This window comes from Macrobrachium nipponense, chromosome 23 (genome assembly GCF_015104395.2).
Source record: "Macrobrachium nipponense isolate FS-2020 chromosome 23, ASM1510439v2, whole genome shotgun sequence".
Classification (NCBI taxonomy): domain Eukaryota; kingdom Metazoa; phylum Arthropoda; class Malacostraca; order Decapoda; family Palaemonidae; genus Macrobrachium; species Macrobrachium nipponense.
In genome coordinates this window covers 76770357-76797856 of record NC_061090.1, presented here as the reverse complement: position 1 = coordinate 76797856, position 27500 = coordinate 76770357, and the positions used below count along the sequence as shown (strand labels likewise).

The following is a 27500-nucleotide window of genomic DNA, read 5'->3' as shown; positions in this document are numbered from 1 at the left end:
GAACTGGCATTTCTCATCTATGAAATCAGCAACAGTCCTAACCAAAAAGATACAAAAGCATTCATAGATATATTAGAAGGATATAATCCTTCAAACTGGAACAAATCTAATGAAAACATCTTGAAAATAATTGAAGAAGTTCCAAATAAAATCCAAGTGGTCAAGAGACTCATAAAGAAAATATACATAAACCAACATATTCCGACAAAGAAAATGAATAAGGTGAATCTTGTGAATATCCTAATTGACGCATTAGGAAAAAGAATGCCAAAAGCATGCAAACTGTGTAAGGTTTGGTATAGCATAGTCAATCCACAAAACCTAATCAGAAAATGTGCTGCATGCAACATTCCGACCCATCCACAGTGTGCTGAGGTAATGCAAGATATGAGAAAAGATACAAGAATTTTTATTCAACATGTCTATCAATGGATAGACAATGTTATTAAATCAAGATTGAATGTACAAATAGTTGAGGATGAAGAAGAAGAGGAAGAGGAAGAAGAAGAAGAAGAAGAAGAGGAAAACGGAAGAGAAGTAAACAAAAATGAAATGACAGAAAAAAATAAGGAAAACAAAGAACAAGATAAAAGTATGGATGCAGAGATACTCATTGATACTACATATGAGGCAATAAAGCAGCATACCTACGAAGAAATAAATTACGATATGGCAACAGAAAAGCAAACCCTCCCGAAGAGGCTCTACCCAGATCTACACAATGACGGGAAAGAGGAAAAAATAGACAAGAAAGACAAAATCTGCAACCTTTTGAAAAGAGGGAATTGCAGATTTGGAGAAAGATGTTACTACAAACATCCTAAGGTATGTCACAACTATGAAATATATGGTAAATGTGCATACCTAGATGGATATGGGGATGATTGCAGAGATCTGCATCCAAAAATATGCAAAAACCTAAAAGAAGGAAAAGGATGTAAGTTCGACAAAAAAATGCAAATATATGCACCCTGTAGCCATGAATCATAATCAAATAAATAACCAACCAAGTAATAAAATCCAAAATAAGAAAGAAACAAATAAAGAGAGAAATCAAGAATATCAGGTAAAAGAGAAAAGCAAACCACCAATGAGATATGCAGAGATGTCAGCAAAAAATTTCAATGCATCAGCTCCAAAATTCTACTCAAGGAATAATAACTGTATTTATTATGCAAGAGGATATTGCAGAAACGGAGAAAATTGCAGATTCAGACACAAAATGAATAATTATGATGAAGGAAGATCAAATATTATGGAAAAGTTGGATTTTTTAATGTCAGAATTTCTGGAAATGAAAAAAAGAACAACATCCACCAGAACAGGAAAGAGACATGGGAAAATAAAATCCTTATTACTACCAATATTAAATGAAGGAGAAAACACGCAAACCATCATAGTGATGAATGCGCAGGGTTTAGTTACGAGTAACTCAAAAAGAAAAATAGAGTACTTAGAAGAACTAACCCAAATTGAAAAGAAAATAGATATAATGAATATAAGTGAAACCTGGTATTCCCAAGAGACTGGGAATGATGATCAAATAAAAGGGTTCCAAACTTATAGATCAGATAGAAAAAATAGGAATCAAGGGGGAACCGCAATATATGGGAAAGACAAAAAACAAGGAAAAATATATGAGAAATATAGTAACTCAGAATGTGAACTAATAGCGGTAGAATTTGAATCTGAAAAATTAATGAACATAGAAATATATAGACCTCCTAATACTAAAGAGTTTGACTTAATAATTGAAAAATTGGATGATATATGTAGAAATCACAAGGACTGGACTATTCTCCTATCTGGTGACTTCAACTTTCCTTTCGTAGAATGGAAAGAACGAATAGGAGATTGTGGATGTACTTATACATATAAAAAAGAGAGTAATAGTAGTGCAGAAGATAAGAGGCAATTCGAAAAGCTATTAGATATGCTACTAGAATACAACATTCAACAAATAAATCACCTGCCAACAAGAAAGGAAAAATACTTTAGACCTAGTATTTGTGAACGAGATGAATTATGTTAAAGAAATAATAGTTTATAATGCGAGTATTTCAGACCATAATGTCATAGAATTAACAGTTCATTCCAAAGCAAGTGAAAACAGAGATAAGCAAGAAATGAAAAAGTGGGAAGGATATGGAAAATACAACTTCTACAGTAAAAATAAAAAATGGTCAGAAATAAATGAAGAATTAAACAAAGATTGGGATAACATTTTCGTAAGCGATGACATAAGGGTAAATACGGAGATATTATATAAAATATTAGAGAAAATAGTGGATAAATATATACCGAAGAAGAAAAGTAAAACATCATTCATGCATACCAAGAGACAGAAGGATCTTGTTCCAGAAAATCAGAAAGTGGAAAAAAGGTCTTGCAAAAGAAAAAAATGCATGGAAAGTTATAGAACTAAAAAGTAAGATAGAAAATGCAGAACAAAAGATTTATACAATCAAAAGAAAATGAAAAACGGGAATTGGAAGAAAAAAACCCTATTAAATATCAACAAAACCCCAAACTATTATACTCATATGCGAAGAAGATGAATAAAAAGAAGAATAGAAATAGGCCCTCTGAGAATTGAAGGGAGATTAACGAATGAAAAAAACGGAATTTGCAACATACTGGCAGAACGATATAAGAGAGAATTCACCCCTAGAATAGATAATGAAGATAATGATATAGAAGTAAGGGACGAAAATTAGTGAATATTTAGCTGACATAGAAATTAATGAAGCTGATATTGTGCAGGCAATTAATGAAATTAAAAATGGAGCTGCTGCAGGGCCTGATGGAATCCCTGCTATTTTGTTAAAGAAAGTAGTTCATTCTATCGCAAAGCCACTTGCAATATTATTAAGACAAAGTGTAGATACAGGCAAGATTTATGATGAGCACAATTAGCATATATCACCCCTACTTTCAAAAGTGGATCAAGACTTGAGGCAAGTAATTATAGGCCTGTGAGTCTAACATCACATATTATGAAAGTGTATGCAAGGGTAATGAAGAAAAATATTATGAAACATTTAATAAAAAATAATTTGTTTAATATAGGACAACACGGTTTCGTACCCGGAAAAAGTACACAAACCCAACTGTTAGTCCACCGTGAGAACATATTCAAAAATATGAAAAGCGGAAATGAAACAGATGTGGTTTATCTAGACTTTGCAAAAGCTTTTGACAAAGTAGACCATAATATATTAGCAAAGAAAATTAGAAAACACATATCGTAGATAAAGTAGGAAGATGGTTAAAAGAATTTTTACACAACAGAAAACAGATAGTTATTGCAAACGATGAGAAATCGGATGAAACCAAGGTAATATCCGGTGTGCCACAAGGTACGGTGTTAGCTGCAATACTGTTTGTTATTATGATTGAAGACATAGACAGTAATGTTAAGGATTCGGTAGTGAGTAGTTTCGCTGATGACACAAGAATAAGTAGAGAAATTACTTGTGATGAAGATAGGAACGCTCTACAAAGAGACCTTAACAAAGTATATGATTGGGCAGAGGAAAATAGGATGGTATTTAACTCTGATAAATTTGAATCAATAAATTATGGAGACAGAGAAGGAAAGCTATATGCATATAGGGGACCTAATAATGAGACAATCACAAATAAGGAAGCAGTTAAAGACCTTGGTGTGATGATGAATAGGAACATGTTATGCAAGGATCAAATAGCAATTCTTTTGGCAAAATGTAAAGCAAAAATGGGAATGTTGTTACGGCACTTCAAAACAAGAAAAGCTGAACACATGATTATGCTTTGTAAAACATATGTTCGTAGTCCACTTGAATATTGCAATATGATATGGTACCCACACTATCAAAAGGATATTGCACAAATAGAGAGTGTACAAAGGTCCTTTACAGCTAGAATAGAAGAAGTTAAGGACCTTGACTACTGGGAAAGACTACAATCATTAAAATTATATAGTCTAGAAAGGAGAAGAGAACGCTACATGATAATTCAGGCATGGAAACAGATAGAAGGAATAACAGAAAATATCATGGAACTAAAAATATCAGAAAGAGCAAGCAGAGGTAGATTAATAGTGCCCAAAACAATACCAGGAAAAATAAGGAAAGCACACAGGACATTAATCCACTACGCACCAGCATCGATAATGCAGCGTCTATTCAATGCGTTGCCAGCTCATCTGAGGAATATATCAGGAGTGAGCGTAGATGTGTTTAAGAATAAGCTCGACAAATATCTAAACTGCATCCCAGACCATCCAAGATTGGAAGATGCAAAATATACCGGAAGATGTACTAGCAACTCTCTGGTAGACATTAGAGGTGCCTCACACTGAGGGACCTGGGGCAACCCGAACGAACTGTAAGGTGTAAGGTAAGGTAAGGTCTCGTACACACACCTTCACACTTACATACACATGTACGTATATGCGTGTATGTGTATATATATGTTCGTATGCATGTATACATATATATATATATATATATATATATATATATATAATTATATATATATATATATATATATATATATATTATATATAATCCACAAGAAGAGGTCAAGAAAAGGGCGTAAGCCTAGCAGCCTCATTTCATTTTTTGAGTATCCCCATTCAAGGGGGTGGGGGGAGGGCTATAAGGTTTCTGCATATATATATATATATATATATATATATATATATATATTATATATATAGATATATATATATATATATATATATATATATATATATATATATATATATCACATACATACGTACATATGTATATACACATACACGCATATACGTACGTGTGTGTATATAAGTGTGAATGTATGTGTGTACGAGCATGTATGTATTGGTAAATTCTATAATGCACAAAGTTCTTTTGTTCTTGCAGGATCCTCGTCCATGTGCCCTATGTAACTGACACTGCATTTCCTACATCACCCTATTATACACACACACACACGCATATATATATATATATATATATATATATATATATATATATATATATATATATATATATGTATATATATATATATATATATAATATATATATATATATATATATATATTATATATATAATATATATACACACGTATGGGATGTTAGTTGCATAAGTAACAGCTCTGTTGACGTCCGGCAGTGAAGGCACCGGAGCGTGTAGGAAAGATGTATATAGAAAGGGCTGCCGAAGAAGCAGCAGCAGGAGCCGCCTGCCCTCCGGAGTGGAGAGGGAGGAAGAGGCGTTGAGGGGAAATGAAGACATTTCATCGCCGAGGAAATCAAGTGTAAAGGGACTAAGAGACGAAAGATGATGGCTGAGGGGAAAGAGCAGAAGCCGCTTCCCTTCCCCTCTCTTCCCTCTATCTCTCTTTTCCCCTCATCTCCCCTCGCCCTCTTTTCTTTCCAGGCTTCTTATCGTTGCGGAAAAATTTGGGCGTTTTATTCTATTTTGTGTGTGTGGGTGGGGGGGGGGGGGGTGGTTTGGGAGGCGGGGAGGGGGGGGTGGGGGGGGATTGGGTACGAAGTTCTTACGTGTTTCTGCATGTAGGCACTTCTTACTGATGTAATTGTTGATGTATTACACATTACAGTTCATGCAGGTTGCTTTGGATAGTCTTGATTATGTGTTAGTGAACAATTAATAGATAAATATATATGTGTATATATATATTGTATATACATATATATATATATATATATATATATATATATATATATATATATATATTATATATATATATATGTATATATATTTCAGGAGGGTCCATAATACACATGTTGTTAAAAAGGCCAAGTTTATTAAAAAAAAAAAACGTTTAGCACTACTCAGTGCATCATGAGTCTGTTTTAACTTGTAAATTTTAATTGCATTGTGAATTCCTTTTATGCTAATAATGTATTTTATTGCGTCTTTTACTTTTCACAGACTGATGATGCACTGAGTAGTGCGAAACGTTTTTTATTTCTGTAATAAACTTGCCTTTTTGAACAACGTGTATCATGGACCCTCCTGAGTCTATATAATATTATATATATATATATATATATATATATATATATATATATATATATATATATATATATATATATATATATAGTATACATACACACACATATACACATCTATACATATATATATTCATGCTATTTCTATTAATCTATATATATAATAGGTATATCTAATTTTAATTATCTCATATATATTAATATAATATATCTATATATATAATAGATTATATATATATATATATATATATATATGTATATATATATATATATATATTATATGTATTATATATATCATATATATATATATATATATATATTAATATTCTTATATTTATATAATTAATATTATGATAATATATATATATATATATAATATGTATATTCTATATTATCTATATATATTAATGTATATATATATATATACTATATCATATATATAATATTATATAATATATATATGTGTGTGTGTGTGCGTGTGTGTGTCTGTGTATGTATAGTACCAGCCATTGAAATAAACAGTTTTTGAGGGGGAAAAAATTGTTGTTTGCCTTGCTGAAACCAGAGCCACGTCTACGAGACAAACAGAAAGAGGGGCACTTTTGTTGATCGGTTTGAGAGCTTACGTAATTATCTTACCCTTGGGTAATCTTTCAGACCTCCTTTTTCCTGTTTTTAACGACTCCTGTAATCTCTTCAAAATAATAAAGCTACTACTGCCCTGTGTCTCTACAGATCGTCCTGAAGAAATGGATGGCAGCTCGCCTACCACCGAGTTAATGAGGCGACCGCTGATTTGAAATTTTTTTTGAATTGACTGCGGCTGGCATAACAAGAAATGAAGGGAAATTCCTGTCTGTAGCCTCTTAGGGGTTTTACTTGACTTTTGATTTATGGAGTACTTGAATCTACTATAGATCTGACTTTGACCAGTAAAACGATAGAACCTACCATAGATCAGATTTTTGACCAGTGAAACACTAGGATCTACCATTGATATGACTTTTGATCAGCGAAATGGTATCTACCATAGATCTGACTTTTGAACCTGGCTTTTGATCAGGGAAACACTAGAATCTTCCCTAGATCTGAATTGACCATTGAAGCACTAGAATCTACCATAGATCTGACTTTTGAACCTGGCTTTTGATCAGGGAAACACTAGAATCTTCCCTAGATCTGAATTGACCATTGAAGCACTAGAATCTACCATAGATCTGCCCACCTAAAATTTGGAATTGAACCAAAAGTCTTGTTCTCCTTTGGCACTAATTTGGAGTGCGCTTCCGTGGGCTTAGACGGAGAAAGCTGGCGAGGGAGATTTCAGTTACTCAGAGAATTTGACCATAGGAAGAAAAAGAAGACCTGAGACGATTCCAGTAGGACACAGAAGTCCCAAGGATGACCCCTTCTGGCTCGTCCGTGTGCCTGTACAGGACGTGAGGAAACTACTCTTGAGATGCGTTGCCATGAAAATCACTGGACTCATTGACAGAGTTCGGAACAAAGGAGAATAAAGGGAATATCAGCAGGAAACAAAAAGTTGCTGGCTCAGAAAAGGGGGAAGTAGTCAACTGTTGTGTACTGTAACATAAAAATGAAGAAAATTCTGTTTGGGGAACTGTTATTGGAATTCCTGTCAGCGTTGTAATAAATTGAGTTTTTTTGTGTGTTAAAAGTGCGCTCATGAAATCGATTGTTGTTCGTGAAGGAAGTATTCATATATGAAATGACATTCCTAAAAGTTGCAAAATTTGTGCTTCCTTGAAGTAGTCAAAGTTGGTTTTCCTTGAAGCAATCAATGTTGGCTTTGTCGTGATAAGTCATACGCTTTTTCCAATATTGCACATGACTGCATCAGCAATTCATGTGATGATGACTAGCTAGATTCTAAGCGTAATCAATTGTCGGTGAAAAGACGTGTGTGTAGATCTTATCACTTTGTAATGAAAATCTCCCATCTTTGTAATGTAGTACCAGTATTCTGAGGGGTTAGATGCAGTGACTAATAATCATGGTAGAGCCATTATTAATATTTGTAATAACAATGATTTGGTGATTGTAAATAATCTCCAGTTTCAAGATAAAAATTTTTAAAGTAATTAACGTACAGACAAGGAAGAAGATGGGTTTCAGAAATTGACTTGTGTTTGGCTAAAAGAACTTGCCTAAGTCTGATAAAGGAACTTCATGTTCACCAGGATGTTAAAGGGTCAGATCATGCACCGATATCGGTTACTTTATTGCTAAAAAGCAGTAACACATTAGCTATTAAAGACCTTGTAAGTCGATCAGTTGCCCTTAACCAATCTACTTATGCACAAAAATTGCCAGCGGAAAATTATGCAAGGAAGTCTTTAAATTATAAAGAAATCGATGTGGAGTTGTTTGCAAGAACTTTACAAGATATTTCCCCACCAGCTGTAGAAGATAGCAACGACTTGGAGATGGCCTTGACTTCGAGTTTTGATTGTATTGCCGAGACTGCTGCGAGATGTAAGAAGGAACACGTATCATCAGGACATGAATGGGATAGAAATCAACCAAGGTGGGCTAGGATTCTTCAATCAAATGATAATAAACTTATATGGAAGTCTATCATGGAAAGGGGATGTTGATTCTGATGAGGGTAACCAGCCTAACGATACGACGTTTAAAAACTATTTTGAAGATTTACTGAATCCGGAAATCGTAGATAGTACGGATTATTCTAATATAGAACTTTATGAGAATATACCTTATATTCCAGTTCTCGATGATCCCTTCTCCATGAGAGAGCTGAAAGAAGCCTTGAATGGAGTAAACAAAAATAAAAGTTATATTGGTATTTGTCCCGGAATATTGAATTGCTTGCCTGTGAACTGGCTGTGTTCTATACTAATCTTGTTTAATATGATGTTTGTATGTATTAGTTACCCAGTTTCATGGTGTATTAGCAAATTAGTTTTAATATTCAAGACAGGGAATAAAATGATGTGTGGAAATTACAGAGGTATATCAATAATGGATTCATTAGCGAAAATTTATGATATTTTAATTCTTAATCGTTTACGTTTGTGGTGTAATATACATAAGTGTCAAGCAGGTGCTCAAAAAAAGAGGAGTTGTATTGAACAAATATTAGCATTACGCTTGTTGTGTGATTTTGCAAGTTTTAAGAAATTAAAATTGTACGTCTTATTTGTTGATTTTTCTAAAGCGTACGATAGAGTACCTAGGAACAAAATGATAGATGTTTTAAAAGAAAACGGATGTGGTAAGAGAATGTTATTGGCAATTAAGGCAATGTATTCATGTACAAAACACATTTTGAAGTCAGCAGTAATTAATGCCACCATTGGTGTTCGACAAGGTGCTCCAACAAGTTGTATATTATTTATTGTATACATTGACAGGCTGGTGCGTATGTTGCAGGAAGCCGTTGCTTCCGATGGATTTTTAGGAGCACTAAATGTTCTACTACTATGGATGACGCGGTTATCTTAGCTACAAGTAGAGAAATGTGGCAAGAAAAAGTTTAAAGTATTATGTAAATTTTGTGCTGAATATGGAATGGTTATTAATGAGTCAAAAACTAAATTTTTTTGTGATAAATAATGATGATGAGGGTCAAACAGACTTACATGTAGAAAGTATTAGTGAGATACACTCAGAGATATCTTTACCTTGGAGCGTGGTTCGTGGATAGTGGCAAGTTGGGTGATGTCATTAGTCTGCACGAGAGCCGTAGCGAGGCAGTAGTAAATAAGTTTACAATTTTTTGTGTGGCTAACAGGCCAAATGCCATATGTATATAAAAAACGAGTTTTCGATGCAGCGGTAATGTCAACACTGTTATATAGCTGTGAAATCCTGGACAACTAATAATATTAAAGGGATAGAAAAAAAAAACAGTATAATAAGTTAGTCAAAGTTTTGCTTGGTGTTCGAAAGAACACGAGATTAAATTATGTATGATGGAGGGAGGCATTCTGCCCGTAAGGATATCATAAGAAGAAAACAGAAATCCTTTTTGGTGTCCAAGAGAGAAAATATAGATGAAGAATTGCCATTCAATTACGTCTTTGATTTGTGCAGAGACAACGGAACTCCGGGTTATAGTTTTTTAGCAAACATGTTAGAACAAAATGAGGAGCAAAATTCGTTGGAAATGTTTGCACAGGAAGTACGCGAGAGAGCTGAAAATGCCACGAAATTCAATACATATGTGTCTGAGTTAAACCCTTCCCTGAGTGTACATATGGTTTATTCTACTACCCAGTATGTCCCAGATTTCTGCCGAGTGTCATTCACACGCTTGCGTCTGATGTCTCATAATCTGAAGGTGGAGACAGGTAGATGGAGCAGAATCCCGAACCTATGCAAGAACTTGCCACTGTGATAATAGTAGTGTACAATCAGAAAGTCATGTACTTATTTCTTGTCCCTTATCTGGCGGTTGCCGTACAAGATTTAGTAGGTTGAACTTTGCAAGTGTGGCTAATTTGATGGATGTGGAGCCTGATTTAGTTGTTGATTTATGTAGGTATATTCATGATGTACTGGGATTATATCAGTGAAGTGTTCACCTACCATTTTATAGGTTTAATGTTTTGTTTTGGACAAAATATATATATGGTGTGAGTACATATGTTTGTGTGTAAAACTATGTTTTGTTCTCAATGATTTTTGTAACTAAAATAATGTACTCTTGTATAAATTTATGTAAGTACATAGCGTATTGTATGTTTTGTCAATAAATTAACTAACTAACTAGTGGATGTGTGTTCTAGTGTAAACCCTTTAGGACTCTGTTCCGTAAATCAGAAATTGTAGTGAGAACTTAATTAAACTCCCTACGGAAACTTTAAGATAGATGGTTAGTATTCAAGTGTATAGCTTAAGAGCCACATGTTGTTTTGTGACGTAAGCCAAGTAATTATATGCATCCCGTTGGTTAGGGTTGTGCCTGAAGTGATTGGTTACACGTTTGACTAACGTCGAGTTTGGAAACAAATGCTAAGTACGGTTAGGAATCATAGTTCTGTTTTGATGCATTACTTTTGCTGCGTCTGAACAGAATTCATTGTTATCTTAGAAATGCCTCCAAGAAAAGTGCCCAAAGTGCCTTCCCGTGAGAGAAGTAATGTAATCGGATCTGCATTAAATAACTCTTCATTATGGGAAAGTTTTTTATGTATAAGACGTTACCTCCTCTTCATTAACATCTGTAGTTTTTTATGTATAAGACGTTACCTCCTCTTCATTAACGTCTGTAGTTTTTTATGTATAAGACATTACCTCCTCTTCATTAACGTCTGTAGTTGGGCTAATGTTTGTATGGAAAGTGAGGTAATTTAGTGATTCATAATGGAATTATTTCTCTGTCACCAGAGCGAAGTTATTCATACGGAGGACTTTAGTAGATTTCATTCCAGTTGCCAAAAGCATATGTATGATTTCAACATGAGGTAATTAGTTTGCCTTCTTATTAGTTGTTAACTACCGCGCATTTGCTTGTATCATTCCTTTGACAATTGGTCTTGCAACATCTTTCTCTGTTTATATTGTATTTTCTCACTTTTGGTATTTCAGCATACATCTTCGTTTTGCCCATCGTTTACTTTGTTATTGTTTTCTACGAATCAGCTGCAAGTGTTATTTTTATTAGCATAAATTTGAACTGTGAAACCCCAGGGTATCTGTGATAGAATAATGTTTTCAAGTTTGTTGAGTGTTTGGTGCAGAGCCGTGGCAGATGAATTAAAATTGTTAATAGATTGATTCTAATTGATGCCAGAATCAAGGGCGTTGTGGCCTTGTGCACTGTTTGGAACCCGTAATTGTAAGAGATATCGTTTCTCTTTCTAGTTGTTTTTCCACTAGCTCGATTGGCAAGCCAGACTGACTTTAAAGCTGAAACGAAAACCTCCACTCGAGGCTGCACTATACATTTACTATCCAACTTGTTCTAGATAATAGAGCTGTTTTCTTTTTCTTTTTTCTGATTAATTTCAGATCGCCATATCCGTTTACAAAAATTCAACCCACTCCCTTTTCCTTGCACACACACACATGAATTGAGTCAATAAAACCTGAAAGTGTCACATTTATTTCATGGCATATTTTGATAGTGTCCTCAATTCAAGTAAGCAATAGACGGTTCTGCTGATATATCAATTCTTACCCTTGTGGTAAATGTATAGGTAGTTTGAGTTTTTCTGCACACACACACACACACACACACACACACACACACACACACACAGAGAGAGAGAGAGAGAGAGAGAGAGAGAGAGAGAGAGCGAGAGGTTTGGGGGACTGAGGTGGGCAGGGCGAAGAAAGGTTTTGGTTTACGAGCAAACACTTACTGAAAGTATTAAATGGTTCTCAAGGGCCATCAGGGAACCGAGACTTTGTTTAATCTTGAGTTTTGATTGGAAAGAAAACACGACTTGGTTTTTTAATTGTCTATTGAGTTGTTTGCTTCTGAGGTTGCCCTAGAAATTTCTTTCCAACTTCTCTATATAAAAAAAGGTCTTAGTATAGATAGAAATATCATGTACTTAGATCTTGTATTAAAGGACATTAATTACTGACTAAATGTGAGTTTTGATTAGCTCTCTAAGGTTCTTGTTGTTTGTCCAGTCGTTTAAAATTACTTTCAAACACTTGACAATAAAAATTTTTTTAACTTTAATAGTTTTTTTTTATAATTTCATCGAATTCAGTAACAACTGCCATAGCTGAAGGACAACGTTCAGACAATGAATGCAGTTCTAAACTATTTTTGGGTATTGCCTCTCAATGAAATGCTTTGATATTCAACATTTTTGGAAATAGTATTGAACCTCGATAACAAATCTCGATAACCACATCCAAAATTGTAGATTAATTAAATGGTTTCCAGTAATTATTTGCTTTGTGCCTAATTTTAGTGTCGTAATCTCGATGCCCAGTAATCATCCGCAATGACTTTCGATGTGACTAACAGAAATTCGGCAGATATCTCTGATTCAGCCATTTAGCTGAACAGTGTGGTTACCCTGTCATTTCTCAACTTCTAATGACAATTAGCAGAGAGATACATTTTCCGAAGACTTGAGATTCAACCCGTGATGGAAGTTGGCGATAGAAAAGAGAATGAAACATGATTATGACATTTTTTATATTCTTGAAAAGGACCCTGCATCTACCGCGCAATGTCCGTGGTTCGATCCCTGGGTATCGGGGAGCTGTGTCGAGAACGCAGTGGATTCCAAGAAATTCCCGTCGTTGGTAAGGTACTGTGTCGAGTGGTCGAGACACCTCAGTACCATTCTCTCTCTCTCTCTCTCTCTCTCTCTCTCTCTCTCTCTCTCTCTCTCTCTCTCTGTCGTCTGAACACTGAATATTCGTCTCTCAACAAAACACAAAAGCATAAACTAACTTTCACGGGCATTTTTTGGTACCCACAGTGTTCTCGACACAGCTGCCAATACCTAGGGATCGAACCACGGACCTTGCGCGGTAGATGCAGGGTCCTTTTCAAGAATATTAAAAATATCATAATAATATTTAATTTTTCTTTCCTATCGCAAACTTCCATCACGGGTTGAATCTCAAGTCTTCGGCAAATGTATCTCTCTGCTAATTGTCATTAGAAGTTGAGAAATGACAGGGTAACCACACTGTTCAGCTAAATGGCTGAATCAGAGATATCTGCCGAATTTCTGTTATTCACATCGAAAGTCATTGCGGATGATTACTGGGCATCGAGATTGTGACACTAAAATTAGGCACAAAAGCAAATAATTACTGGAAACCATTTAATTAACCTACAATTTTGGATGTGGTTATCTAGATTTGTTATCGAGGTTCAATACTATTTCCAAAAATGTTGAATATCAAAGCATTTCATTGAGAGGCAATACACAAAAATAGTTTAAAACTGCATCCATTGTCTGAAAGTTGTCCTTCAGCTATGGCAGTTGTTACTGAATTCGATGAAATTATAAAAAAAAAACTATTCAGTTAAAATTTTTTTTTATTGTTAAGTGTTTGAAAGTAATTTTAAACGACTGGACAAACAACAAGAACCTTAGAGAGCTAATCAAAACTCACATTTAGTCAGTAATTAATGTCCTTTAATACAAGATCTAAGTACATGATATTTCTATCTATACTAAGACCTTTTTTTATATAGAGAAGTTGGAAAGAAATTTCTAGGGCAACCTCAGAAGCAAACAACTCAATAGACAATTAAAAAACCAAGTCGTGTTTTCTTTCCAATCAAAACTCAAGATTAAACAAAGTCTCGGTCCCCTGACGGTCCTTGAGAACCATTTAATACTTTCAGTAAGTGTTTGCTCGTAAACCAAAACCTTTCTTCGCCCTGCCCACCTCAGTCCCCCAAACCCCCCCCCCCTCTCTCTCTCTCTCTTCTCTCTCTCTCCTGTATAACTATATATATATATTATATATATATATATATAATTAATAATATATATATTATAATATATATATATAATATATATAATAAATATATATATAAGACAAAGAGAGAGAGAGAGAGAGAGGGAGAAATGTCATTCATATATATATATACTATATATATATATATATATATATATATGTATATATATATATGTATATATATATATATATGTATATATATATATATATATATATTATATCTATATTATATATAATGAAGGACGTTTTTACTCTCTCTCTCTCTCTCTCTCTCTCTCTCTCTCTGCAGAAATACAAGCAACCAATGCATTTACCACAAGGGTATGTATGTATGCATGAATGTGTTGTTGTTGTTGTTGTGTTTAAGTCGACCTGACATTACAGCAGTCTACCCGGGGTCGGAAGAGTTAATTTGGAACAGTCAATGCGAGTATAATACGAATTGTTTACGAATTCGTTTAATCCCACAAACAATTCCAGTGTAAACTGCTGAAATATAATTCTGTTTCGGGAGGCCTTTGTCTCCCTGTATCCTTTTGATGAGGATAAAATAGGAAACAAAAGCTCTTTTCATTGCCTATTATCATAAAAATTCTCATTTTAGAATAGGGACCTTCATTACGAATTAGGCATGAGTGTATATACAGTTGTGCGCATGGATGTACTATACGCTCGTATATATGTATATATATACACATTTATATATGTGTATACACGCGCACACACACTCACACACACACACACACACACACACACACACACACACACATATATAATATATATATATATATATACGATATATATATATATTATATTATATTATTTATATATATAATATATATTTATATATATTTATTGTATTGTATGATATATATATATATAGATATATATATGTTATGTATATATATGCGGTAGATATATATATAGATGTATATATATATATATATATACTATATATATAATATCGAGCGGTTGTTTGTTTGTTTGTTTGGTACGACAGACTGATTAGTTGTCATTCAAGTTGTTGCCTGTTATTTTGAAAGTAATGGGTACTTCCTGTTTTTGTCTTAAAGGATGAAGGATATAATCTGATGAAAGTACAGTTACGAAGTACATGAGGCTAATTTTAGTAAAATTCGGCGTTTATTGAAATTGGTCTAGATGTGTGTCATCTTCCTGCAACATGTACTACTTCACTTCGATTTCAATTGCGTAGTGCTCTCGCCCCATCTCAGTGCGTCATATTGCAATGTTCCATTAACGAGCAGTCCAGATTTCAACATCTTGTCATGGCTAAAGGGTCTCACGATTCTGATCCATTTTCAGACATATTCCAACTTAGCGCTTCGCAAGTCCAACATTGCCTTTCCCGTATCCTTCTTTCGTTCTTTGCCGTGACGTCATTCTTGTAGCAAATCGCAGTTTATATATGTTCTTAATCTCTCATGCTTTCATGCATTTTCTTAATCGTGAATATGTGTAGCTCTCTCCTAGTTCCACTTACGAAATGAACTTTCCTTCGCTGACTAACGATACAAACTTAACACGAAAACTGCTCTAAGGAAATTGCGGGCATAATCATATAGCCAAACTATATAAATAGGTCCAAGCAAGCTGGATTCTTCTTTGGACTGAGTTCCTGGTGCTGGTTTCTGTTTTTTCAACTACAGTCACTTCTTCCTCTTTACCAGGAAGGTTTATATTTCCCTTTGAGGTTATACAAAAGTAATCATTTGACGAAGACTCTCCCATGTTTGTATGGAAGTCTTTCTGTGTATGGGTATGCACACACGGGGTAGCAAGGGACCTAGATTCTCCTCCATTGGGGAGTTTCTGCGCCATAGCACTTATGGACCGTCGTCACAGAGCACTGAAAGGGCTTCGACTAATCCCAATTCCCACTGTGATATCACCAGTAATCAAATTCCTCCAGTTTCCCTTTCTGTTCCGGTGATCTCAGTGAAGTGAAGGGCCGTTGTAAAGACTAACAGTTTGTGAAATCGCCTTGGAGGATCTGGATGACTCCAGGCCCTCCCACTGATCTACGACCATCCATAAGTGCTATGAGGCTGTAAATCCTTAGGCCAGGCTGATTCCATTGAAGGAAATTTGTTCCGTGCAGCTCCTTACAAGTGGATGAATTGCTTCACGAATTCTGAGTTTCATAGAGAATATACTGATAATAATCTACTACATGGTATTTTATAAGATACATAGAATTATATTGTATGAGTTTATTTGACGCGTCTCAAAATGAGGGCAAGTTTTTGCAAGCAGAGCGAAAAAGCGCGGTCCTTTTCTTGCTCAACCGCATCGCATCCCTTCTGCTTTCCTCGACTACAGGCAGCCGTTTATTTGCCTGGAGAAGAAAAGCACAAAATCCATTTCAATGCAACAGCAGACACAATGACAGGCGAACGCGAGTCTCAACATCTGCATTTTAAATCAAAAGAAATACCTTGAACCGAACAAGGGTCACTAAGCATTGGCAGATAAAAAAGAAATACACAGAACACACGACGACTTTAAAGCGAAGTGCGTGCCCACCAGCATACATCAACATGCAAATCAGCAACCATTATGTAAACAACAGTTAGCCAGCATACATCAGCAGATGGTGGGGGGAAGAGAGAGGAAGAGGAGGTGGGTGGGATAGGAGAGGGAAAGGAGGTGGGAGGGTGAATGCCCTCCTAAAACAACAGAGCATCAAAGTCCGCATCGCAGAAGTGAACCAGCTAACAACGTCAATTCTTCCCAACAAACCAAAGGAGAGAGAGAGAGAGAGAGAGAGAGAGAGAAACAACCAAATAAACAGGCAAAAAATATGCTACGTTTGGAGGCCTTCAAGCTAACAACTCCTCTTTAATATCGTTGAACTCTCTCTCTCTCTCTCTCTCTCTCTCTCTAAGTTGGATGGACGCTAAATCTTGAGGAGCATTTCGAGGAACGAGGTTGACCTTGATGGAAGCAAAGAGCTTAAAAACCGGAGGGAATTATAATGAAGAACGGTGAATGGGGGCCCCCCACAGTTCAAAGAATCTATTAGCCCCGAGAAAATGAAATTCAGTAAATGTAAAACTAAGAGGAAGTAAGAAAGAGGCTGTTGCCTAAGTTGATTTATAATTGTCAATTTCCAAGTAGCAAAAAAGTTCGAAGCGAAATGGAAATATTTTTTTTAGAACATCAGGGGGAACATTTACTATTTAAAAATTTATTACTTATTTCTATATTCTCTCTCTCTCTCTCTCTCTCTCCTCTCTCTCTCTCTCTCTCTCTCTCTACTGTGGAAAATGCTGAATAGAATCTCTCGTATGCTCTTTGAAGGCGGAGAAGTGTTGCAAATTTTTTCATCTCTCTGTTCATTCAGTTTTTATGAACAAATTTACAAAACGTTGAACATAATGAGGAGTCTCTTTTGTCATACTGAATACATATTTGTATCGTTGGGAGTTTTATAGAGAGCAAAAGTTTCCACCCGCTCACACATAACGTACTTTAATTATGTAGACTATACATTAAACATGATCTATATAATACAATAAGGTGTAGTTAAGAGATTGGCTGCACAGGTGGAAACTGTTGTGACGAGTAATTATAAATATTAGCGCTATATCCTTGATGCAAGAAAGGTCGAAAAGTTGTGAGAGAGACGCGGTCGCAACAAAAGTATTTGTGAAGAAAGGGCCCGCGGTCTTATATGGTGGTTAGATGAAGTGACAAGGAGTTACAAGGATTAGGATGTCTGAAAGACTTATTAGTCCATCCTAGGAGACATCGTGTTCTCACTTACCTCTAGGAGCAGGTTTTACTGTTCATTCACAGTGTCCTCCAAATGATTTTGTCTACCTTTCTTTTCAACTCTTCCACACTGTTGCTGTGGAAAGCATTCAGTTTAAAGAGAGAGAGAGAGAGAGAGAGAGAACACACACACACACACGCAAAACACCGATCTGTTCCTTTCAACACGGAGTTGCTTTAGAGTAAACACGCACACATACACGTATATATATATATATATATATATATAGATATATATATATATATATTATATATATATATATATCTATATATTATATATATATATATATATATATATATATATATATATATTATGTATATATATATATATATATATATCTATATATATATATATATATATATATTATATATAGTATATGTTAGCTATATATATCATATATATGTATATGTATAGTACATATATATATAAACATTCTTTGACGTAGGTGGTTCGAAGAATTTCCAATTGCGAAATCGGTATTTCCCTACTACTCTTTTCTCTCCTCTCACTCCCCTCGTTTATTCCATCATCCACCTTCTCCCCCTTTATCTGACATAGACGCGCATACCTTTTCACAAAAAAAAATACTCCAGCGCACACGCCCACTTAGACTTACATGAACACAAACATACACACACAGACACACAGACACACACACACACCTTTATTGGACCTGTCAACTCAAGTATCTCAGCAGGAAATTAGATATTCTTTGAACCTTCAACTTTTTTTTTTTTCATTTTTTAATCTTCTTTTGTGATCGTGGGTCTGCTGTGTTGCCGACGAGTGTGTGTGTGTGTGTGTGTGTGTGTGTGTAAGAGAGAGAGAGAGAGAGAGAGAGAGGAGAGAGAGAGAGAGAGAGAGAGAGAGACAACAACCCTAATATTGTTGTGTTTTTTTCATTGCTGAAATTACCCAAAGCTGTTGTATATTTGCCATTTATTAACCAACACTAACAAGGCTAAAGGAGAGAGAGAGAGAGAGAGAGAGAGAGAGAGAGAGAGAGAGAGAGAGAGAGAGAGAGAGAGAGGAATAAGAAGATTTTTAAGTACCAGGGAAATGTATATTAACTCTAAGTACAAAAAATATCCAGTAATACAGATACTATGATCTGGTCACAGCGGGGCGAAAAATATTTGTAGAACATAACTAATGATTATATGTATATTGGGGTCGTGATATATTAATTTAGAAATGTACTTCTATACTCACATTGGTAGGTTTCTCACTTCTTCAGGTGTTGCTGGCCCACTTGAGGAAGAAAAAGAAAAACACTTATAAATGTGTCATGAATACCTTTTATCATGGGCAACAAGTATCAGTGAAGTAGAAAAAGGGTTGCTTGACAGTTTTCTTTGCATAAGTGGTTATTACATATATCTCAGTGTTAGTTTAGAAACCTTTTCTCATATACATATATATATATATACATATATATATATATATATATATATATATATATATATATATCTATGATATATATATATATATGTATATTATATATATATATGTATATAAGATTATAGTGTATATATATGATATATATATATATATATATGATATATATATATATACTAATTTTATTTAAAATTTTTTTTATATATATATATATATAGATATACTATATCTATATATATATATATATATATATATATATATATATTATATATATATATATTTGTGTGTGTGTGCACACACATTTGTCTATGCAAATATGAAAATAGTGATATTACACATACGGATGAATCGTTAGACTTATTATACATTTGAATGAATATTAATGCTAAAAACGATCACACAGCAATAGCTTAACAAGTAGATAATGGACAATAAATCGAAGTGTTTCTAAAAAAAAAAAAAATGTTCTTTAGTCGTCAAAATGATCGATTTTAGACTTGTGTTTTCAATTTATCTTTTGCAAGAGAGCAGTAGCGTACCAAAGATGAATGGGGCACAGTAAAAATAATTCTCACTCGAACGGGAGAGGTGATATCAAAGAAAACGCGAAACCTGCTGTTCTCTGTGTTGATTACAAGGAAAGAGAGAGAGAGAGAGTTACCTTGGCGAAGATGTAAGCTGATCACCTGTAATCTCGCATCATAATCATCAGCTCATCAGTTGTAATCAAGCAGCGATGAGGCATTCATCTTGCACCCTAATGAGGCAGTTCATTATTGCTTTGTAATTACTGGAGTAAGCGGTTCATTATTATCCTGTAATGACTTAATTCGTTTCTTCTTCTTTTCACAGCCATGGAGTCCTGGGCAGTCTTATCAATCTACGCTATGCTGCACCTCATACACATCGTTAACGGTGAGTAACTGCTCTCTCTCTCTCTCTCTCTCTCTCTCTCTCTCTCTCTCTCTCTCTCTCTCTCTCTCTCTCGGGTTCTACGTAGCTGTAAGAATGGAACTGTATTTATTATTTTTAAATTTTATTTTAGCACTTGCAAAGAAATACCTTTACTTCAATGTTTTACACACACATTAATAAATATATACACATAAATATATATGTATATATATGTGTATATATATATATATATATACATATATATATGAATAACTTGACCACGAAGTATATAAAACGTGATGCTATGTATAAATAAATTGTTATCCCCGCTGCTAGGAACTGTATCTAATTCACACATCCGGAATTCTCTTGATCTTGTGGAAAAATTAAATAACATTTTACTAAACCCTAGTGATATCTTTGTCAGTTTTGATGTATGTTCCTTGTTTACAAAAGTCCCTATTGACTCTGTGCTAGAATATTCAAGTAATGAACTTGTATTGCATGAATTGCCTATGCCTGTTAGTCACATAATTTCATTGATTAAGTTATGTATTTGAGATTGCAGATTTATTTTTAATGGAGAATATTACCAACAAATATTTGGTATGGCCATGGGTAACCCTTTATCACCTCTCCTTTCAAACTTATATATGGAATTTTTTGAAAGACAACACCTCCCGAATATCACACTTATCCCCTTAAAATGGTACCGATATGTAGATGACATCTTAGTAGTCTTACCTGTTGATATCGATGTAAATGATTTATTGTCTAAATTGAATAATTTAGTGCCATCCATAAAATTCACTGTTGAAATTAAATATAACAATGTCATCCCTTTCCTAGATGTATTAATACATAGAGAATCTTTCCCATGTAAATTCAGTATTTATAGAAAACCCACAAATAATTTAACATATGTACATTTTTATTCTGGCCACCATCTTAATATTAAAATTTCCACTTTTTCTTCTATGTTCCTACGTGCTTTGCGTATCACGAGTCCACAATATCTTGACCAAGAAATAGAATACAAAAAAAAAAAAAGATAGGAAACGATCTCTGCTACCCACCTCATATAATTGATTTATGTTATCAAAAAGCTCACAAAAAGTTTTATAGTGTTACTATTAATCAAAAAGAAATGCCTAAAAATGTACCTGGCTTACCGTACTTTCGTGGATTTGAAACCATAAAATCAATATTTAAATCATTTAATGTTAATGTAGTGTTTTCTTATAACAATACCATAAAAGATATGCTAATTAATAATAGTCCAGTAACAAATAACAACATCATTTACAAAATTCCTTGTAAGGATTGCCCATCGTTTTATTTTTTTTTTTTTTTTTTTTTTTTTTTTTTTTTTTTTTTTTCGTTGGTCAGTCAAGTAAAATTTTATTTGTACATATTAAGCAGCATATGTATTCAGTTAGAACAGCCCAGACTTCAAATGCACTGTTTATCCATCTGAGTGAAAAATCTCATTGCATTAATTGGGGTGATACGTCTGTAATTGCTAGATCTAATGATTATGTTTCAAGAAATTTACTGGAATCAGCAATTATGCGAATCACTAATAAAAACAACCTAAATCTTAGTCCGGGATTGTACCATTTGGACCTGTATATTTGTAAAATGTTTATGAAGGACCTTAAAATAAATGAACTACTAATAAATTAGTCCCACATGTATATAGTTATTATTTCTTTCTCCTCTCTCTTCTCTCTCTCTCTCTCTGCTCTCTCTCTCCATCTCTCTCTTCTCTCCTCTCGATATATATGTTTATATTCTTTTTTTCGTCCTTTCATTAATTTTTTTGGGAACATTTTTGTAAGGTTCATGATAATAGGTTGTATATGCCTCCTTGTTTTTTCAAAATGTATTGTTTTCTGGATGAATCACCTGTTGGCCACGTGTGTATCCTCCAAGGTGTGGCAGCCTAAAAATTCGCTTATCCTGCCCTCAGGCGTTTCTTCGTTTCTGTAGAGTGAAATCGACCTTATTGCTAATCTTGTAATGTCAGTTTGGATATTAAGCCTACTTTGACTATGTTTTTCCTCTGTAAGATCAGTTGTGCCCGAGTAAAGGGTCGTACCAGACCGAAAGTGCTTGGCTATCTCGCTTTTCATTTTTTTCCATCGTGGCAAAAACCACTTTATTCATATATATATATATATATATATATATATATATATATATATATATAGTATGTATGTATGTATGTATGTATGTATGTATGTATGTATATGTGTGTGTGTGACAAATCTTGTTCCTACTTAGAAGTGCTCCATTGAAATTTACCTGCTTCGTGGGACAACGTTGAGCACGCACTTGTCCTAATTCGTCTCCTTAGTTTATTTGAATCTGTATCGGCAGTAGTCAAGTGTTCCGCACATGTTACAGGAATTGTTTGAATATTCATAAAGCAGAATATTATATATGTACGTATATGTATTTGTATATGTATCACATATCCACAGGTGAAAAATGAAGAGATAGGGTGTAGGAACTGACCGGTTTCGACTTTATTTCCAAGTCATTGACCTACACCCCGTCTCTTATTTTTCACCTGTGGATATGTGTGACAAATGAATCACGTGCTAAAGCCATTATAATCATATAAATATATATATATGTGTGTTTGTGTGTGTGTGCATATATATAAATATATATCATATATATATATATATATATATATATATATATATATATATATATACTATATATATATATATATATATATATATATATATATATATATATATATATATATATATATATATATATATATATATATATATATACATACACACACACACATACATATATATATATATATATATATATATATATATATATATATATATTATATATATATATATATATATATATATATATATGTGTGTGTGTGTGTGTGTGTGTGTGTGTGTGTGTGTGTGTAGGTAGATAGTTAGATAAAAAAAATTATAAATGGTGACTTGATGTGATCAGAAGCACTCTTGTCAACCAATCGAAAGGACCTTGCTTCGAACCATTGTAGACTCGTGGGCCCTAGGGAACTATCGTGAGCGCAACCAGGTCTGAAAGGGCATAGGGTAGTAACCTGAAAACTGGCGGGTACCCGGATTGCTAACAGCTTTGAGAGAAACCCTCTCAGTCACGTCCATGTGTATGTCTTTGTTTTCATAAATATTATTCCTTAATAATAATTTAATGCCTAATTCACTATATCCTGGGGATAACTTAGCCCCACGGTGATTTATTATTAATAAAGTACTTAAGCACCGTCCAGGATTCAGAAACAACGAAACTCGGAAAATTCTATATTAAACCATATTTGTGGCTTGATGAACACGATGACAAAATCTCATTGGTTAGCTTTTGGAATTACAACCTTGCCAGTTAGCAGGGTGCTCAAAGTCATCGTCTATCGTCATTTCAAAACTATATTCGTTTTTTTTTCCATCTGTCCTCCAGCCTGTGGTGTTTGCATATGGTAACACTGCGTCCCGGGCTTTAGATAGTTACGCTATGTGTAAGTTTTAGGTAAATTAAAGGATATCTGGGTGTACATTTGCAACTGAAAAGTGTTTTTAAATAATTTACTGTATGCGAATTACACCGTTAATATTCGAAAAAGGATATTATTATAATCGTTGAATGTAAGCTGAATGTAACTGTCTAAAGCCCGGGACGCAGTGTTACCATACAAAAACACCACAGGCGGATGGACAGATGGGAAAAAAAACGGAGTATATTCATCGGTTCGAATCATGGCCGGAGCAGAAACATTACTCAGTTATATTCCCCCTTTGGTGTAAGGTAGTCCCAGGTATGGTGAATTCGATAATAAACTATATTTGTAGATGACTGTATATTTGTATTCAATATGTAATTGTGTATGTGTATATGCGTGTTGCGGTGCACAGTAAATAAATATGGCTCTCTCTCTCTCTCTCTCTCTCTCTCTCTCTCTCTCTCTCTCCATATTACGCACCATTCCTTCTCCGCAAATTGATATTTCCCCGACGCGAGGCTACAATTTCACTCCTGCGCATAGATCTAATTCCATGAAATCCTTTCTCTCTCTCTCTCTCTCTCTTCTCTCTCTGAGAGTTGGTTCTTCCTTGGCCGGGTTCCCTGGAATTACAGCCGGTGGCGATATCATACACCCCTTGGCAAATACGCCCTTTATCTCTTTCATACGTTCCTGCTGTGTTTGAAAGATATGAGGAACGGTCGTGAGGGCAGGACGTGCAAAGGGGAAAGTTGAGGGTTGCTTAGGTGCTTAAAGGGTCGACTTAGGCAGCACCCACTTATTTGCGAGGCTCACCTGTTTACTTCCACGGAATTTTCACTTGTGGCTGAGGGGAAAAGTATTTAGACTCTATATAAGGGAATACATCTAGATTTGACATGAATGGTAGGGGAAATATACATTTAACTTGCCTCTCCGTGGGAACAATGGACCTCCATTTGAGGGGAAACGTATTTAACCTGCATCCGAGGGGAAACAAATTCAGGCACGGGGATGGCAGTGATTTATTACCTATCAAGTTTCAACTGTATCAAAGGAAAATAGAAATTCTTCTCTTTAGCTTCACCTGTGACCTTGTCAAATTCATTGGGGTTAGAAATTTCTTTTATGATTAAGAAAACATGATATTTATATTGGCTCTAACTTTAAACAGTAGGTCAGCGTAAAAAAGTTAAAAAAATATGTCTAGAAAGGAATCACTAGGCTATCAACTCATTAAGATTACTCAAAATAAGTAAAGATTAAAACAATGTTTTTGGACTTTGAATTGGTCGTAGACTATGAAAAAATATGCCTTGGTACTATTATATTACCTTGACCTTCGAACTGGTTCCTGTCCCTGAAAAATGGCCATTATCCAAAAATTGGAAACGGTTATCATCAACCCTCTTGCTAGGGTGTACATTGGAGTACACTGTGCTTTTAGGTCCCTCTTCCTCTACTTTTTCAAAAGGCGTGTGTGTAAGACAGTCTTAGCTGAAGTCCCTAGGATGCCTGGTGGTTAACAAGGGGTTTACTTACCCTTACCAGTTTCTTTGGCTTTTGTTTCAGTGTCTGGCAAATGTGCAGATGTATTTAACCTTTGTGGACATGCCGGCTCAACCCAGTTGATCAGTTGCATTCGAGCGATAATTTGATCTTGTTGTAATTATACACTTTTCATTATTGATTTTCCCATGCATATGTTGTTCCATTTTTGTTAAGTTTGCAAGTATTCATTTATGCTTGTTTTATATATTGCTGTTTCTTTGGTCTTGTTTGAACGTAATCCCGGTCCATAGAACCTATCAGGGAAATTTCGTATTTTATAGAGTATTGTCTGTTGATTATATAAACCTAGAAGGACTTGGATGTTGCTGCTCTCGGTTTTGATTTTTCCTTTTGTTTTGAAACTCGTGTGTCTGATTTGTGACATATTTCGTAAATACCGATTCCAGGGTTTCAGAAGCCCATTTTATTCAATCGAAATGCCATTGCAAGGGTCAATGGAGTGGTTCTGTGTAAGTGAATGTTATGAAACACAAGTGGGTAAGTCTGTGGAAGCAGAATAGGTCTATGTTTTGCTAGCTATAGGAGCCCGGATTTGGATAAATCTGTTTATGGCTGCTTGATTGCCAAAAGTGGCAGCATTTTATGAAGCTGACTCCAAGATTTGTTTTGTTATCATTGGCAATTACAGTGCTAATCATACTGACCTCAGTTACTGCCACAGAAAATCACGGTGTTGCTGCGTTAGGTCTGTTTACTATTTCTGGTTGTGAATTGTTACTGAATGAACCCATTCCCTAGTCTGGCAACCGGCTAGACCTTGTATTCACGGATATTACAGGGATTGTATCTTGTGAAGTAGGTTTACCGGTGAGCTCATTTGACTACAGTTTAAGGTTAATGTGGATGTGGATCAAGTTGTTTCTGATGTTAGTTTTCAAGAAAGGTATTCTGGAACTCTCAGGCCAATTAGGATGTTATTCAGCGTGATTTTTTTGAGGTTAGGTAGAGCCATATTTTTAGAAGTTCGAATATTACTGATCACCTAAAGACGTTTATTGAGAGGAGTGTTCCTCTTAAAATCGTCAAGTTCATTATTAAAGTTAAGCTATGGTTTAAGGTATTTTTGCCTATCAAGAAAAACAAGAAGCTTATCTTTTATGCAGGAACAATTAGCTTTGAGTGGCTCAATTTTATCGAACTTAGCGTCAAGCTCAGGTTGTAAATGAACGATAAGAAAGTTTATAATGAGGATGTGAAAGGGAGATCTTGCTTTCTATTGGTGATGAGACCTAAAGTGATAGTCTACAGTCAGGTCATCACTTTGTAGTTGATTCAAGCTTGCCTCCCCTATTTCAAGCCTACCTCCCCTATATTATTACTTTAAACTGTAGGAAAAAAAGTTTGGTTCAAACCTTTGTGAGGTATCAGTGTGATTCCTTGGTGTTGCTCAGTCATGCTTTCCAGGAAGAAAGTTTGGTTCAAACCTTTGTGAGGTATCAGTGTGAATCCTTAGTGTTGCCTCAGTCATGTTTTCCAGGAAGAAAGTTTGGCTCAAACCTTTGTGAGGTATCAGTGTGAATCCTTGGTGTTGCCTCAGTCATGCTTTCCAGAGCCTGAGTTGTGTTCAATGGCCTTCAGGTCTAGAGAAGTCGAAACTTGGCCTCTGGGCCTTGACAGTTATGGTAGCATGGATCCTAACGGAAGCTTTCTCATCTTTTTTTAACATATTGCTGATTTCATGACTTCTAAGCTTACTATGATTTTCTAAAGGTTAGTTGGACTTGCATGTTTTCCTTCTGTTTGGAGGAAGGGAAACTTTGCTGCATTATCTGAGGTCAGGTAATGCAGTAATGGACTTGGTCCATCCTAATGCCCCTGCGAATATAGGCTGATTTCAGTTTCCCCTGTTTTATCTAAGATTTTTGAGAAGCTGCTC

The 27500-nt window shown here is 34.8% G+C and overlaps 1 protein-coding gene across 1 annotated transcript in view; it reads left to right on the top strand.

Moving 5' to 3' along the window:
- LOC135201641 (uncharacterized) overlaps window positions 1-27500 on the top strand; it is a 638256-nt gene that overhangs the window by 187639 nt on the left and 423117 nt on the right. The window contains exon 2 of the mRNA XM_064230737.1: window positions 20488-20550. The gene's annotated coding sequence lies outside the window, so the exon portion shown is untranslated. The remainder of the gene's footprint in view (window positions 1-20487; window positions 20551-27500) is intronic.